Raw genomic sequence first — 14,686 nt, forward strand, 5'->3', positions numbered from 1 at the left:
TTGCTGGCCTCGGGCCTGTAACGTCCAGCTTCCAGGACAGCGAAAGTCAGTCTGTGCCGTTTCTAAGACCACCCCCGGCCTGCGCCGAGTTGTCAAAGCATCCTCATGGAGCCTGAACTTGCTGGCCTCGGGCCTGTAACGTCCAGCTTCCAGGACAGCGAAAGTCAGTCTGTGCCGTTTCTAAGACCCCCCGGCCTGCGCCGAGTTGTCAGAGCAGCCGGGACAGACCTGGGCAGACAGAGACGCACGTCGGCGCCCCGCTGCCCAGGTGAGGGCCGAGCCTCGCTCCCCACGCTTCGCGGGCGCCGTGTTCCTGCCACACGGAAGGTGTGTGCAGCCCCGCATCGAGCAAGCCCATCGGCACTATTTTCCCCCGCAGCGTTTGCTCACTTCGCGTCTCTGAGTCACATTCTGGTGATGCTCATAATGCCTCGAACTTTTTTTTTATTATGAATATATTTGTTATAGTGAAATGTGATCAGTAACCTCTGATGTCACTATGTGAATTGTTCCGAGGCGCCGCTAACGGCGCCCACAGAAGACAGCAAACTTAATGGATAAAAATGTCCTGTGTTCTGGCCACTCCACCGACCAGCTGTTCCCCCATCTCTCTCCTCTCCTCCCGTCTGCCTCTTCCCTGAGACACAAAAATACTGCAATTAGGTCAGTTAGTAACTCTACGATGGCCTCTAAGTGTTTAAGTGACAGGAAGAGTCGCACTACTCTCACTTTAAATCAAAAGCTAGAAATGATCGAGCTCGGCAGGAAGGCCCGTCAAAGCCGAGGCAGGCCCAAAGCTGGACTCTTACGCCAAACGGTCAGCCAGGTTGTGAGCGCGAAGGAAACGTTCTTGAAGGAAATTAAAAGTGCTTCTTCAGTAAGTACGCGGATGATGAGAACGCAAAACAGCCTTATTTCTGATGCACAGAAAGTTCTAGTGGTCCGAGTGGAAGGGCAAACGGTCTAAGCCAAAACCTAATTTAGAGCAAGGCCTCAACTCCGTTCCATTCTGCAGGCTGAGAGCGGAGGAGGTCGCAGAAGAAGAGCCGGAAGCCCGCTGAGGCTGCTCCACGAGGCTGGAGGACAGAAGATGTCTCTATGATATCGAAGCACCAAGTGAAGCCAAGCGAATTATCCTCAAGGCCTAGCTCAGATGCTTCATGAAGATGGCAGCGCTAAACAACGGATTTTCAGTGTGGATGAACAGCCTTATGTTGGAAAAACATGTCATCCAAGACTTTGACGGCTTGAGAGAAGTCAAGGCCTGGCTTCGAAGCTTCAAAGGACAAGCTGGCTCTCCTGTTCAAGGCTAGTGCAGCTGCGACTTTCAGGTGAAGTCAGTTCTTATCTACTATTCCGAAAACCCTAGGACCCTGAACAATCGTGCCCAATCTCCTCTGTCTGTGCTCTATAAATGTGAGAGCAGGGCCTGGACGACAGCACATCTGTTTACAACATGGTTTACTGAATATTTTAAGCCCACTGTCGAGACCTACTGCTCAGAAAATAAATTTCAGTAAAAATATTACTGCTCATTGACAGTACCCGGTCACCCAAGGGCTCTGATGAGGATGGACACAAGATTATAGTCGTTTACATGCCTGCAAACATGACACCCATTCTGCAGCCTGTGGATCAAGGAGGAATTTCAACTTTCAAGTCTTATTATTTAAGAAATACCTGTCATCAGGCTATAGGTGCCATAGATAGTGATCCCTCGGATGGACCTGGGCAAAATCAACAGGAAACCTTCTGGAAAGGAGTCACCATTCTAGAGCCGTTAAGAACATTCGCGATCCATGGGGAGAGGTCAAAATATCAATATTATCAGGAGTTTAAAAGAAGTTGATTCCAACCCTCACGGAGGGATTCAAGACTTCAGAGGAAGAAGTAACTACACAGACGGTGGAAGTAGCAAGGGAACTAGTATTAGCAGTGGAGCCTGAAGATGTGACTAAATCCCTGAAATCTTACGATAAAACTTTAACGAATGAGGAGTTGCTTCTCATGATGAGGATGGTTTATTGAGAGGGAACCTATTCTGGGGAAGATGCTGTGAAGACTGTCGAAATGACAACAAAGAGGTTAGACTATCGCATAAAGTTAGTTGATAAGGCAGCAGCAGGCTTTGAGAGGATTGATTCCAATTCTGAAAGAAGTTCCACTGTGGGTAAAATGCTATGAAACAGCTTCACACGCTACAGAAAAATCTTTCATGAAAAGAAGAGTCCCTCAATACGATAAACTTCCCTCTCTTATTATATGACATTGCCACAGCCACCGCAACCACCATCCTGACCAGTCAACAGCCATCAAAGCTGAGGCCAGATGCTCCACTAGCAAAAAAATTACAACTTGCTGAAAGCTCAGGTGATGGTTAACATTTGTTTTAGCAATAAAGTATTTTGAAACTGAGGTATGTACGTTGTTTTTTTTTTTTTTTTAAACATAAAGTTACTGCACACTTAACAGATACAGTATAAACATAACTGTTATATGTCCTGGGAAACCAAAAAATCTACGTGGCTCACTTGGTCATGATATTGGCTCTATAGTGATATTCGCTTTATTGCCTTGGTGTGGATAAGAACGTGCAGAATGTCTGAGGTATGGCTGTAGTCCTCTTCTGAGTTATGGGAAACAGAACTATACAAAAACATCTAGTCACAACCGCGTTTGAAGGGTGTAGAGAAAGGTAGCTTCGTTGATGTCACATAGATCCCAATAGATCCGGGAGCCAAGTGTAATTCTTTTGAATTCCCAGTTGTATATTATTCCCACTACACGACACACGAGTGAAAAATAGCTCATAATATGGTATCGACATCAAAGAACTACTAAAAGCTACACAGAGGTGAATATATGTCCCACAGGAAAGGCATATTGATGAAATAATCTTCCTTTCTTTCAGGAAAGAGGCTGTGCTGTACAAGACGATCTTTCACGAGCCTTTGATGCTAAAATGCCAGAGCAGGTTTTTAGCAAGGAATGACCGAATCTGTATCGTGAAGTTCTCATGTAACGATATAACGTTTAAGATCTGTTCAGAATGTTAGCTAAAGGGTCCATCTCGTATCTGTCCGAAAACTTGTGAACTATACCTTCATTCATTCTGTTTTACCTAAAAACTTCTCACTCTGAAGACCCACATCGAGAAGGATGAGGCACGCTGCACTCAGATGGTCTAACGTTGTGACTTTGGCACCCTGGTCCTGTGTCCCTGGCCATCTTCCGAATCAAAGCAGTTACTCTAAGTAAGAAGCAACCAGGGTTGATACAGCAAGTAGGAGTGTATGTCCATCACTCGGTGAATCAAAGGACACAGTAATTTAGTGACGCGCCCAGGGAAGGGATACGGCAGAATAATGAAGTTTAATTCATACCGCAGTCTGTTTTCAATAAATCTTAGCTTTACAATTCCATGCTGAATTTGGTACTGTCCTTTGAAATTTATATTTAGACAAAATTGAAAAACATTTATTGAACACTTACTGAGTGCAATCCATTATGCAAATTACTATAAATCTCTAAATTACCAGCCTGTGGAGAGACAAAATTGAAAATTCAGAAGTCTTGCTAATTAAATGTTATAGACGGTCTAGTCTGACAAGCTAGATATAAAGACAAAACAGAACAACAGTGTATCTTACTGGGGCACTTGAATAAGCTCGTGTAAATTCATTTCTCATGCTTTACTGGACAACGGTGTTTACATTCAAGGCAGTTGGCTCTTAAGAAATATGTAGTAAAATGCAATCTATTCTTCATTGCAGGTAGGCATAATTAAAAAAAAAATCTTTTATACTTTACATTTAGTTTTTGGTTAAAATTAATCAGTTCTACACAAATCCAGAGACCAGACTCATAATATTTTTCTGTATCGACCATGCTTTACAAGAGAAACAACTCTTTAAATAATAATATATTTTAGATAACTTTCTTTCATTGAACACTTTCTATTTCAAAAAGGCCAACTCTTAACATTTTAGAAATAATTATTATTTACTGATGGCATTTGAAACTAATTAATTCAACTTCTCTATCATTTATTTGGGGATTCGGTATTAAAAAAACTGCCTGATTTGGTAGAAATTGAAACAACCACCTGAAACTTAAGGGAACGGGAAAATTTTCACCATGAATCCCACTTTTAACAATTATAAAGTGATTATTTTGAACTTTTCCATGGAAATAAAACTTAAAGTCTCATCTTGTGAAAGCAGTTAAAATACTCTAGAAAATTCACCACACTTAAGAATTGAAACACATTATTAGGTAATTTCACACTCTTGTAAGTAAAACTGTCTTTTCCATTTGAAACAGGATGTGCATTTAATTAGGTAACTGTGTATGTCCAGACTCTCCAGGGCAGCAGTTTCATTTAAAATAAATTAGGTAACTGAAACTTGAAATATATTTGCTAGGAGTGTGCATCGTGTGTCATTTAAATTTCAAGAACGAGAGGGAGTAAAGAAATTACAAAAGAAACCAAGGAAGAATGACTTTATTCTAGGAAAATTATTTGCAATTCTCCGTAAGCAAATTTTGGAGATTTTTAAAGAGGACTCTGTTACCATGAAATCTGAACCAGGTCAAGTTGTCGTTTACAGTAGCTATGGATCTAAAATAAAACATATCGGTTTAACTAGAGATTTGCTAAACTCTAACTGGAGATTAAACTTTCCTATTTTAAAGAAAAACCGAGTCTCATATTTGGTCAAACAAAATATCCACACAGATTTTGTGTAAAAAATGCATACCCCCAAGTGAAGCCAAATAACTACAATGAAATACAATTAACAAAATATATATATTATATCAAAATATTTTTAATATTATAAAAGTAAATTTCAAGGAAAAAAGAACATTAAATATTGTAACGAGCAGCAAATATTTTATCACAAAGTAGAATCTACGATAAATGAAGAATCAGATATTTGCACGCTAACAGAACACTTAAAATCATTTTCTATAAGAACAAAAAACGGAGGAGCGGTCAACACATCTTTCGCCCCCTTTAACTGACAACATAAGTGAAATGCAAATGAAGTTTTCATAGAGAAGGAATAATCTATATAATAACTACATATAACACATATAACATTATACGATGCTATATGGTTAGTTTTATAATACATCATATGATATGACATATATGTTATATGTCATATATGTTAAATATATACTACTGCTTAAAGAACAGTAGAAGCATGGACAGAATGGTTAAGAAAATTGCCCACGGTCACACAGCCACCAGCCAAAGGCTGTAGTTTGAGACCAGGCCAAGAGAATTCAGAGTCTGTGCTATTGTAATAACGCCAGAGTTGTAACAAATTTGCTAGCAGAAAAGCTATCGCATCAACAAACACTGCAGACAACCTATTTCAACCAGAACTCGACGAACGAAGCTCAACGAAAGTCGGGATATAAATGAAGAAGACGAAAGGAACCTTCAAACACTGAGGAGGTATCCGTAGTTGGGGAGGGCTTGACCGATTTATTTTTATTCCTCCCTTTATTCCTTTCGATTCTCTTTAATTTACAAAAGAAATATCTTTACTAAAGCAGGCTAATGAAGTTAGCAGTTAATGAGAAAAATGACCACAAGCATTTCCGTCACTCACTGGCCGTCACTCCGGTGTGTGGCTGTGCTTGTTCACTCGGCCAAGTGTGACGCTTAAACGCAGAGGGGGTTTGGAGGCTCCTGGAGCCTGGACACATGACTAAACTGAACACGGTTTTACATGAAGCAAAGTTAGCTTTATTATTGTACTATTACTAGTAACGATTTATATATTATATGTATTTAAGCGCACATTCCCACATGCCATATGCGCTCTAAATCACCCCACTAATGTGAGCCCCAACGGCAGACTGTGGACTTTTGTATTTCCCTCAGTACCTTTCACTTATTAATTCGCTCAGTTTTTCTTTCATATTTTTTTCTATCATATTGCTAGAAATTGTTTCGTCTATGATTTCACATTTGCGTTTTATTATTATACCACGTTTTCGTAAAGTTGGTGCAATGAATTGAATTGTGTCACCTTTTCCTCAGGTTCATATGAAGCCCTAATCCCCAGGCTGGCCATATTTGAAGACAGGGCCGATAGGAAGCTGATTAAGGTTAGGTGAGCTCGTAAGGGTGGGCCCCCCAGACAAGATAGGATTAGTGTCCTTATAGGAAGAGACACTAAAGAACTCCCCACCCCCACCCCCCCTCTGTCCACCATGTGAGGACACAGTGAGAAATCTATAAGCAGGGAAGAGAGCCCTCACCAGAAGCCTACGGGACCTTGATCTTGAAATCCCAGCCTCCAGAACTGTGAGAAAATAAATTTCTGTTATTTAAGCCATGCAGACTGTGGGATTTGGTTACGGCAGGCTGAGCAGACTAAGATAGTTGGTCATTTTAATGCACTTTAATATACCAATATATTATTTTCTCCTATTTATGTTATGGCTCTTGGGGATATAAAACAAAAGATAAAAACGATGGAATGAGTATATCGCTAAACAATTAGTAAATTGCTTCAGTATTATTCATTTCTACCCCATTATGAAAAAATTGATATACTTCATATAGTACCCTATTATATTAAAATTGAATTTTCTCATATATACACTAGAGTTTGTTCTTGGCTTATTATTTCATCCAATTGACCTAATTATTCCACATCATTTCACATTGTTACTTTGTCATCTGCTTTAATATGTAAAGGTGCAATTTCGTCTCTATTATCTGTGGTCAATCTATCCCAATGTTGTCCCATAAATATATACTCCAAGCCACATATATAATTTTACATTTCGTACTAGTAATATAAAAAAGTAAAAAAGTCACAGAAAATTAATGTTAATGATATTTTACTTTATTTAATATTAAAATTATATTTCTATGTATAACCAACAAAGATTATTAATAAGATATTTTACGATTCTTTTTTGTACAAGACTTTGAAATATAAAGTGTATCTTGGTCTACGGCCATGTCACCCTGAACAAGCTCGATCCCGTCTGATCTCGGAAGCTAAGCAGGGTCGGGCCTGGTTAGTACTTGGATGGGAGGCCACCTAGGAAGACCAGGTGCTGTAGGTGGAAAAAATAAAAAAATAAGGGATTGTAAGATGACAAGGTCCCTGCAGTCTGTGAGGTCAACCAAGGGTTGCCTCATCTAAAAAAATATATATAAAAAATTTAAAAAATAGTGTATCTTGGACATTGCGTATATGGGGTGTGTATCTATGTGTGTGTGTGTGTGTGTGTGTGTGTGTGTGTGTGTGTGTGTGTGTGTGAATAATCAGGCTAACATTTTAAGTACTCAGTAGCCACAGGGAGCTAATAGTTACTGTATTAGAAAGTGCAGCTCAAACACTTCATTTTAAAGATGGGCATTAAAACTATTTCGCTCAGCCTTAGAAATATTGTCTAATGAAATTGTTAAGATTCTAGGTAAACTTTAAGAGGATTTATAACCTTACACAATTTGTGAACAAGGTATTACCTGATTAATTGCAAACGTGGGTTAGACATATAAACACACAGCATGCTTACATCTAAAATGATAGCAATACTTGGTTTAATGTTTTGTACCTTTTTTTTTTGTAATTTATAAGGTTTTCTATATAGATAAGTACATAGGAAAAATAGATTAGAACATTTTTAGACAGACCACTGTTCTCATCAGGCTAGTTTTCCATCCAAGAATCTGGGTAGTAGTTGACATAGTAAAAATTCTAGGATAAAACTTTTCTCAGCTACTGAAAAATTAAAACAAATAGTGTCATAAACACCTGCAGCCAGCATACGCTGTATACGGGGCTATTCATTAGATTAATGCAGAATAAATTACTTTATTCCCATCTAATTCTATTAGTATTTTGAGTGAGTAAATGATACTCTCACTACCCTGAATATGGGAATTTAACCCTGTGAACAACTGGACTTGCCATATTTAGAATAATTTAGAATTATTAAATACGTGCCATCGCAGTCACACGAGATCGGAAAACGACAATGTAACCAAGAACATACGTTTATGTTGAAAAGGTCATAACGATTCATTATCTGTAATGTTGACGGATGGCGCCATCGACAAAACGTCCGAAATCAAAACCATTATCCCATCTTCGTGGTGGCGCACTGCTGTGAGGTTAAGGACGTTTCTGAGTCAAGGTGTCAGCAGATAATCTTGATCCACCAAACAGGGTTTTCCACAGAAACTTAAAAAATGCTTGGTTAGTGTCCTTAGACAAAACATCATCTGTTTTACCGTAATAAATTAAATTGGAAAATGAAGCCAAAACATAGAAGATATTTTTGTTGCGCATATTTGATTATTAAATTATTTTTGTCTTCCTGTTAGATCTGTGGAAACTTGCCATCGTGCGTCTTTATTTTGCTGTGTACACTTATTTTGCTTTGGTCACTGCCGCGTGTTGCTACGGGACCATTTTTTTCTTGATCAGAGCTTTCATCCGTCTTCACAATTGATTTTTGTACAGCCGATTGAATAGATCATGCGGTTAATACAATTTAGTCTGAGCGATAGACAAAAGAGTCGTGGCAACATTCTATCATCTAGTGTTTTATTTTTATTGGAGATAGAAATATAGCTGCTGTGTACTCCAGCCTGTACTCACTTATTCTCTTAGAAACACGTCACGATGGATGATGTTTTGCCTTTCATCCTCTAAAAACGTTCGACTCATATTAACATTGCCATATTCCTTAGCTGAGCTCTCTTTCCATTCCAACCATCTTTAGAACTAGGTTATTGCTCATTACTCCAAATTTGTTTATTCGCATATTTGGTCATTTAAAAAATACTATCATTCGCTTTGTGTCCCCACTACCTAGGACCATGCCATGCATAGGGAAGCTGCCAAATACATACTTTGAAATAATGAACTAATAAATCATCAATCAGTCAACGCAAAGATGACACAATAGTTCAAAAAAGAGCAAGTAGCTGGTCTAACGGGAAGCCCTTTGGGATCGGCTCTAATGGAAAGGATAAGAATCCTCGTCTAATCTTTCAAGTGGCGTCTGTGCTCCATCGTGCCTGTTCCTGGCATCCTCCTAACGCGCAGCCAGAAGAGCTGACTCACGACCGGAGGATACCTTTCTTCATGTCTTCTACATAGCAGAGAAATTCACTTTCACGCAAAGATATCGAATTCTTCAAATCGTCATTACTCTCTCTGCTTCTATGATCAATTACTGACCATGGCAGATAGCACATTTCACAGAGGACTCTATCTACTTCTCTGGTTCCAACTACCATGACCCCAAAACGAAACCTCTACCCAAGGCACACTGGGTCTCCTGTCACTTCTAGCATCCAATGGGGCCTCATTTGCCTAAGCTAAATTCAGCATGACGTTTCTTTCCTCTATTCTTTTATCAAAACAGCCAACAGAGCTTGGATGAGTTGATTATAGACAATATAATTTCCATTTTTTTTCTCTTTTATTGAATAAATTGAATGATAATTGGCAGATTCCTAGGGAAATGACAAGTAAATATCACGTATCAGTGATAATTGATAAATTCTCAGGGTAATAATAACTAAACTTAATCTTTTTTTTTCTAGAAATTATGTCTCATGTCCCTAAAACACCCATTCAATGCATAGTCATTGAGTGCCAAGAAAAATGATAGAAAATCAGTGGGATGAATTAGGCTCCTATTTTGATGGAATTTGTTTTTCCAGTGGACGTAAGAATGAGGAATGAGAACAGGAAAAAAAACAAGCAAACCAATAAACCAACAATGTAATTCAAATATTATATCGTTGCTGACACCTGACTGAAAAAAAATAGTTTTTTTATGGGAAAATATGGGACTGAGTGAGAAAACAAATGTAAAAAACAAATAAGCAAAACAACACCAACACCAAAAAAAAAAAAAATAATAAACCCCAAACAAGGAAAAAACAAAAACAGAAGCCCACCTTTGGCGGAGTGGAACATGGAATATTTACGGAATACCACAGCCAGGACAGTGAAAAGGGTGAAGAGAACAAGGCACTTAATGTCTGACGAGCAGGACTGAAGAGGATTCAAAAAAATTCCAATAATCCAGATAAATATTTTTATGTAACATTTTAAAACAAAAGCAACATTAATGCCAAATATCCGTGATAAGCAGAATATAAAAATATGATAAAGATGAGCTGTTGTTATCTGCCTTACGATTCCGTGTTATTGAGCAAAGGGAACAGTGCATCACAATTAGACACGGTCCCCAGCTGCCCTGCTGGACTGTCTTCCACCGGCACATAGGCCTGCGAGGGCCGACCATGGCATGAGAACAGCCTGGGCAACACAAGGGTTTAAATAAATGGTATTTTTTAATTGTAGGGGTTTTTTTTTTTAACTCTTCCACTTGGTTCAAAAAATCGGAGGATATTTTTGTCATGTGTTTGTGATGACGCACGCGACCTTTGCCTCTGATTCCGGTGGGGCTCAGCAGCTCATAGGAGCGTCAGGTGTGAGGTGGCGGGTTGCGAGCAAGGCGGGTGCCCAGTGGTCGTGGTAGGCACTGAGGGGTCTAGGGGAATTTTACTCTTGATTTTTCCCAGTACATTTAGAGAGCAAAGATGAAATGAATCTTGTCTGGGAGTGACAGTAAATCAGTTAGTTGATGGTCAGTGTTATTGCATTGCATTGCATTGCATTGCATTGCATTGCATTGCATTGCATTGTTTTGTTTTACATTTTAAGACAGTAGCAACAGCTTGTCTGTTCAGAATATAACATATTTTGTCATGTATCTGATATTACCTTAGACTTGAACTTAAGGGTATATGCCATTGTGTCCAATAGACAGAAGCCTAATTATTCCTTTTAAAAGATGTTGTACATAGTTTTAATTATTCTTATTATTCTTTAAAATTTTTACCTCAGCTTTTAAAAATTAATAAAATGTCTTATTAACAGTGAATAACTAACACATTTTGTTGCCTGGGTTTACGAAGATAAAATGGGAGATTATTTAGCACTGAGTCTGGCCAGTCTTTGAAAGTTCTTTATAATCCAGGAGTATCTTGTTTTCATTCAACAATACATCTAATGTGATCTCATCATCATGTAGATGCTTTGAATTACAAAGAGCAGATCAGGGGATTGTGCTGCTGAGTACAATTGCTTAATTGGCTAAGAACTCTGAGAATAGAAATGAAGATTTAAATATACTCTTCATTCAACAAAACATGATTCTGGATATCGCTATTTTGATTTCATTTGATAAACTGTCACCTATGAAAATTAAACTGTAACCTTATTCATCTCTGTCATAGAGAAAGCAGATGTTTAAACTTTCCCATCCTGACATAAGTATATGAGGAGTCACACAATTTGAAATCTAATTAGTGTTTAATAAGCCATTTGAAATGATGTCATTCAACTCTTACAAATTAATCCTGCTCTTCCAACACCTGCTGGGATTTCGCAACAGTAATTATTTCACGGCAAAAAGAGGCCTGAACCGGTCCATATTAACATAAGCCTCTCTTCTGACTACTAGATGTGTTTCTCCCTGATAAGCGTTAATGACCTTCTCCTGGCATAAGAGGGAGGGAAATGCTACCAACATAATGAGACATGCTCCGAATGGAGGACGGCTTACTATTCTCAAATACAATTTCAAAAGGTCAAAGGCAGAAAAGGACCTTTCTCAACCCATTACCAATCTTTCAGATTCCTTAACTAAGCACTTATCTATCTATTTTCCCAAAAACAGACTTCCATTGATGGTATCATGGACAAGGAAATTTAACAGAAAAGGCCTCTTTCACTAAAAGCGGACGTTTCAAAATACGGTCGCATATCTTCTTTAAAATAAACTAAACCACGATAAAACTAAAACTGTCAACATCAACTCTTTCCTGAACGGATGGATGTTCAGCATCTCAGAATAAATGACTGCTTTGGTCTAATTTGACTTCAACTTAGGTGTTACTATTTTGTTACTAGCAGTTTTAGTTATAAAATTATCAGTAGCAAAATAATAATAATAATAATAATAATAATAATAATAATAATAATAAAATTTATTTCAAAAACTTCCTGGGATTATTCATCAGAATGATGAATGCGAGAATTTCTCCTACAGACGAGTCAGCAAATAAATGCTTGTGTTTTCATTCTGGGGCCCGCTGCCTTACAGAAGCCCCCAGGAACCTCCAGAAGTAAGACACACTTTAGGGCAAGACAAAGTCCGTGAACTTACTTCTACACGACTATACCTTTATTTGAAAGATGATCCTTAGCATAGATTATTAATCATGAGTGTTAAAATACTGCATTTCTCATTTGAGTAATTGTACTAACTCATCTTTTTTCAAGTATCCTATATTTCTTCTTTCGCTTTCGAAGTGGTCGTATCACTCAACTAATTTCATCTGACCATTTTCCCATGCACTGAGCCCCGTAATCAATGATCTGCAATCAAAAGAAATAATATGGCTTAGCTCTCTATTTTAAATATTATGTTTCTGGTATCAATTTCTTGTTTACTCGTAGAGAAGAAGGCCTATGTTATATGATCGCAATCTGAATAAATGAGTAAATAAATGCAAAAATAAATAATATTTTGCAAAAGACGTCTTTGATCTAAAGATGAAATCTTGGTAGAATGTGGTCCAGCTTCCGATGGCAAATTGAAGCCACAGGTCTTTAAAAGGTAACAGATATTCCTCTTCACATGTCTTTGCTTTCTGCCAATGGCAACTCATTTTATTGGAGCCTGGATGCCTTAACCTCCTTTAGTTTTCTTTTAAACTCTGAAGCAATCCCTTTATTTGAGCCTCTGTATTCAAAGCACCTGGATTCATTTAGATTTCTCTGGCCACCCATTACATATTTGTTTGTTTGTTTGCAGTCGAGGGCTTGTAATTATACTTGCAATGCATTGGAAATACAAACGCCCCTCACCACTTCGATTCGAGTTGCCATTATTCTGTCCCAGAATGCACGAGGGCTGGTCTCTCTACTTCTCCAGCTTCGCCTTTCTGCGTCATTTCCACGAAGGGTGCCTCACATTGTCCACTGTACACCTTAAACCTACCCAAGGTTATATATATAAATTATAGCTCAACGAATCTTGAAAAAATAACTGCAAATCTCCTAAGTGGTCAGACCAGCTCAAAAGGTTAGAATATTGTAAAAGTATACGTTTTTCCAAAATGGCCTCTCTGTTTCATTCCACTGGGGACCCACCAAGGCGGTAACAGGACTTTGTGACCTCAGGACAAGCGTCCTTGTCAATAAGAGAATGTAAAGCTCCCTGGTGAGAACTATCCCTGAGGTGACAGCTTAAGCCAGAAACCTGAAGGTCACATTTCAGGCTTTTCCCCTGACACATTCGGCCGATGAGGGAGCCCTTCCCCATCCGCCTCCTAAGCTCCACTCAGAAGTCTCAGTCCTGTCACACGTCTAGCGAATGTTTCTGCCTGACTCCTCTCCAGGCCATCCGCTGTGCTTCAAGCAGAACGCATTTTCTAGCGTACGGTTAATCCTGTCATACCCCTGATCAAATCGTATACATTGGCTGTATCAGAACATACATAATCTTTACATAAGATTCACCCAGTTATTTATGTGGATATTTAATATGTCATTTTTAACTAGAAACTTAATTACTGCATCCAATTTTCACAGGGAGCTATTTCTCCTGTCCAGTAGAAACTTTCAAAAACTGCTTAAAATACGGGTTAAAATGGCATCCAACGTAATGATACCCATAGCATACAAGCTCTGTGGGAGGGCTGGGCACTGTTACTCCAGGCTGCTGGCTTTAAAAGCACAATATGTTTTTAAAAACTTGGACCAATTTGTCACAGGAGGGACTTCTCCTCTCGACCTTTTTAGAACCTCTACTCCTCAACTCGGAGAATGGCTATGAAATGAAAATTGAGCACACACATTTTATTCCACTTTATAATATAGATTCTTACTACCTAAACACTCTCCTGGGCACCGTGGCGGGTGGGGCCACTTGTAGTCATTTAGAGCAGCTGACGGGAAAGAGCTTCAAGCTATTTCAAAAAGCTCTTTTTTTTTCCTTGATCGGTTTTCAAAACATGTTATAGTTTACACGTACAGTACATATTATCATTCTAACAAATACATCTATTATTTTACATAATTTTAATGCCTATCTCCTATCTCTCCTCTGTTTATCATGTTTTTTTCTCCTCGACTTGTAATAATCAATAACAAAGACTACTTGAAACTTCAAATGTCATTAGACTTTAAAAGTGAGTTAAATTACACAAATGAAGACAATTTAAAGCTCTGAGAAATGATAGAAATGGTGTGAAACTACATAAACTCATCTTCTGATGATCTGGCAAAAATTAGGCTCCCACAGCCACCGTATTAGGAGTTAAAGATTTGGTGAAACTCTTGCAAAGTATTGAAATGATATTCTGCCCTAAAAGTTTGAAAATAAAACCCAACTTTCCCCCTGATTCCTTTGTGGCCAGAGCTTTATGCTTCAGCAAGATTCTAACAAGCAGATGCATCCTCAAGAACCATGGGGGCGAGTGTGAAGCGGGTGTGAATGAGTGAGCACGTGGGCGAGTTATCAGATATTCTTGAACGACTGAGCTGGAGTATCAGGCAGTTGTACTGATGTGTGTGCAAGAACAGCCCAAGACACGTTCAAGAGTTTTCTTGTG

General features: G+C 38.6%; 1 non-coding gene and 1 pseudogene across 1 annotated transcript; both read left to right on the forward strand.

The window, feature by feature from the left end:
- Positions 1-682: 682 nt before the first annotated feature.
- LOC105303006 overlaps positions 683-14,686 on the forward strand; it is a 27,288-nt pseudogene continuing 13,284 nt past the window's right edge.
- On the forward strand, positions 6,980-7,098 carry LOC111729964. Its single transcript, XR_002776494.1, has one exon. It is a non-coding gene; the product is annotated as a 5S ribosomal RNA (ribosomal RNA).

This window comes from Pteropus vampyrus, unplaced genomic scaffold (genome assembly GCF_000151845.1).
Source record: "Pteropus vampyrus isolate Shadow unplaced genomic scaffold, Pvam_2.0 Scaffold293, whole genome shotgun sequence".
NCBI lineage: Eukaryota > Metazoa > Chordata > Mammalia > Chiroptera > Pteropodidae > Pteropus > Pteropus vampyrus.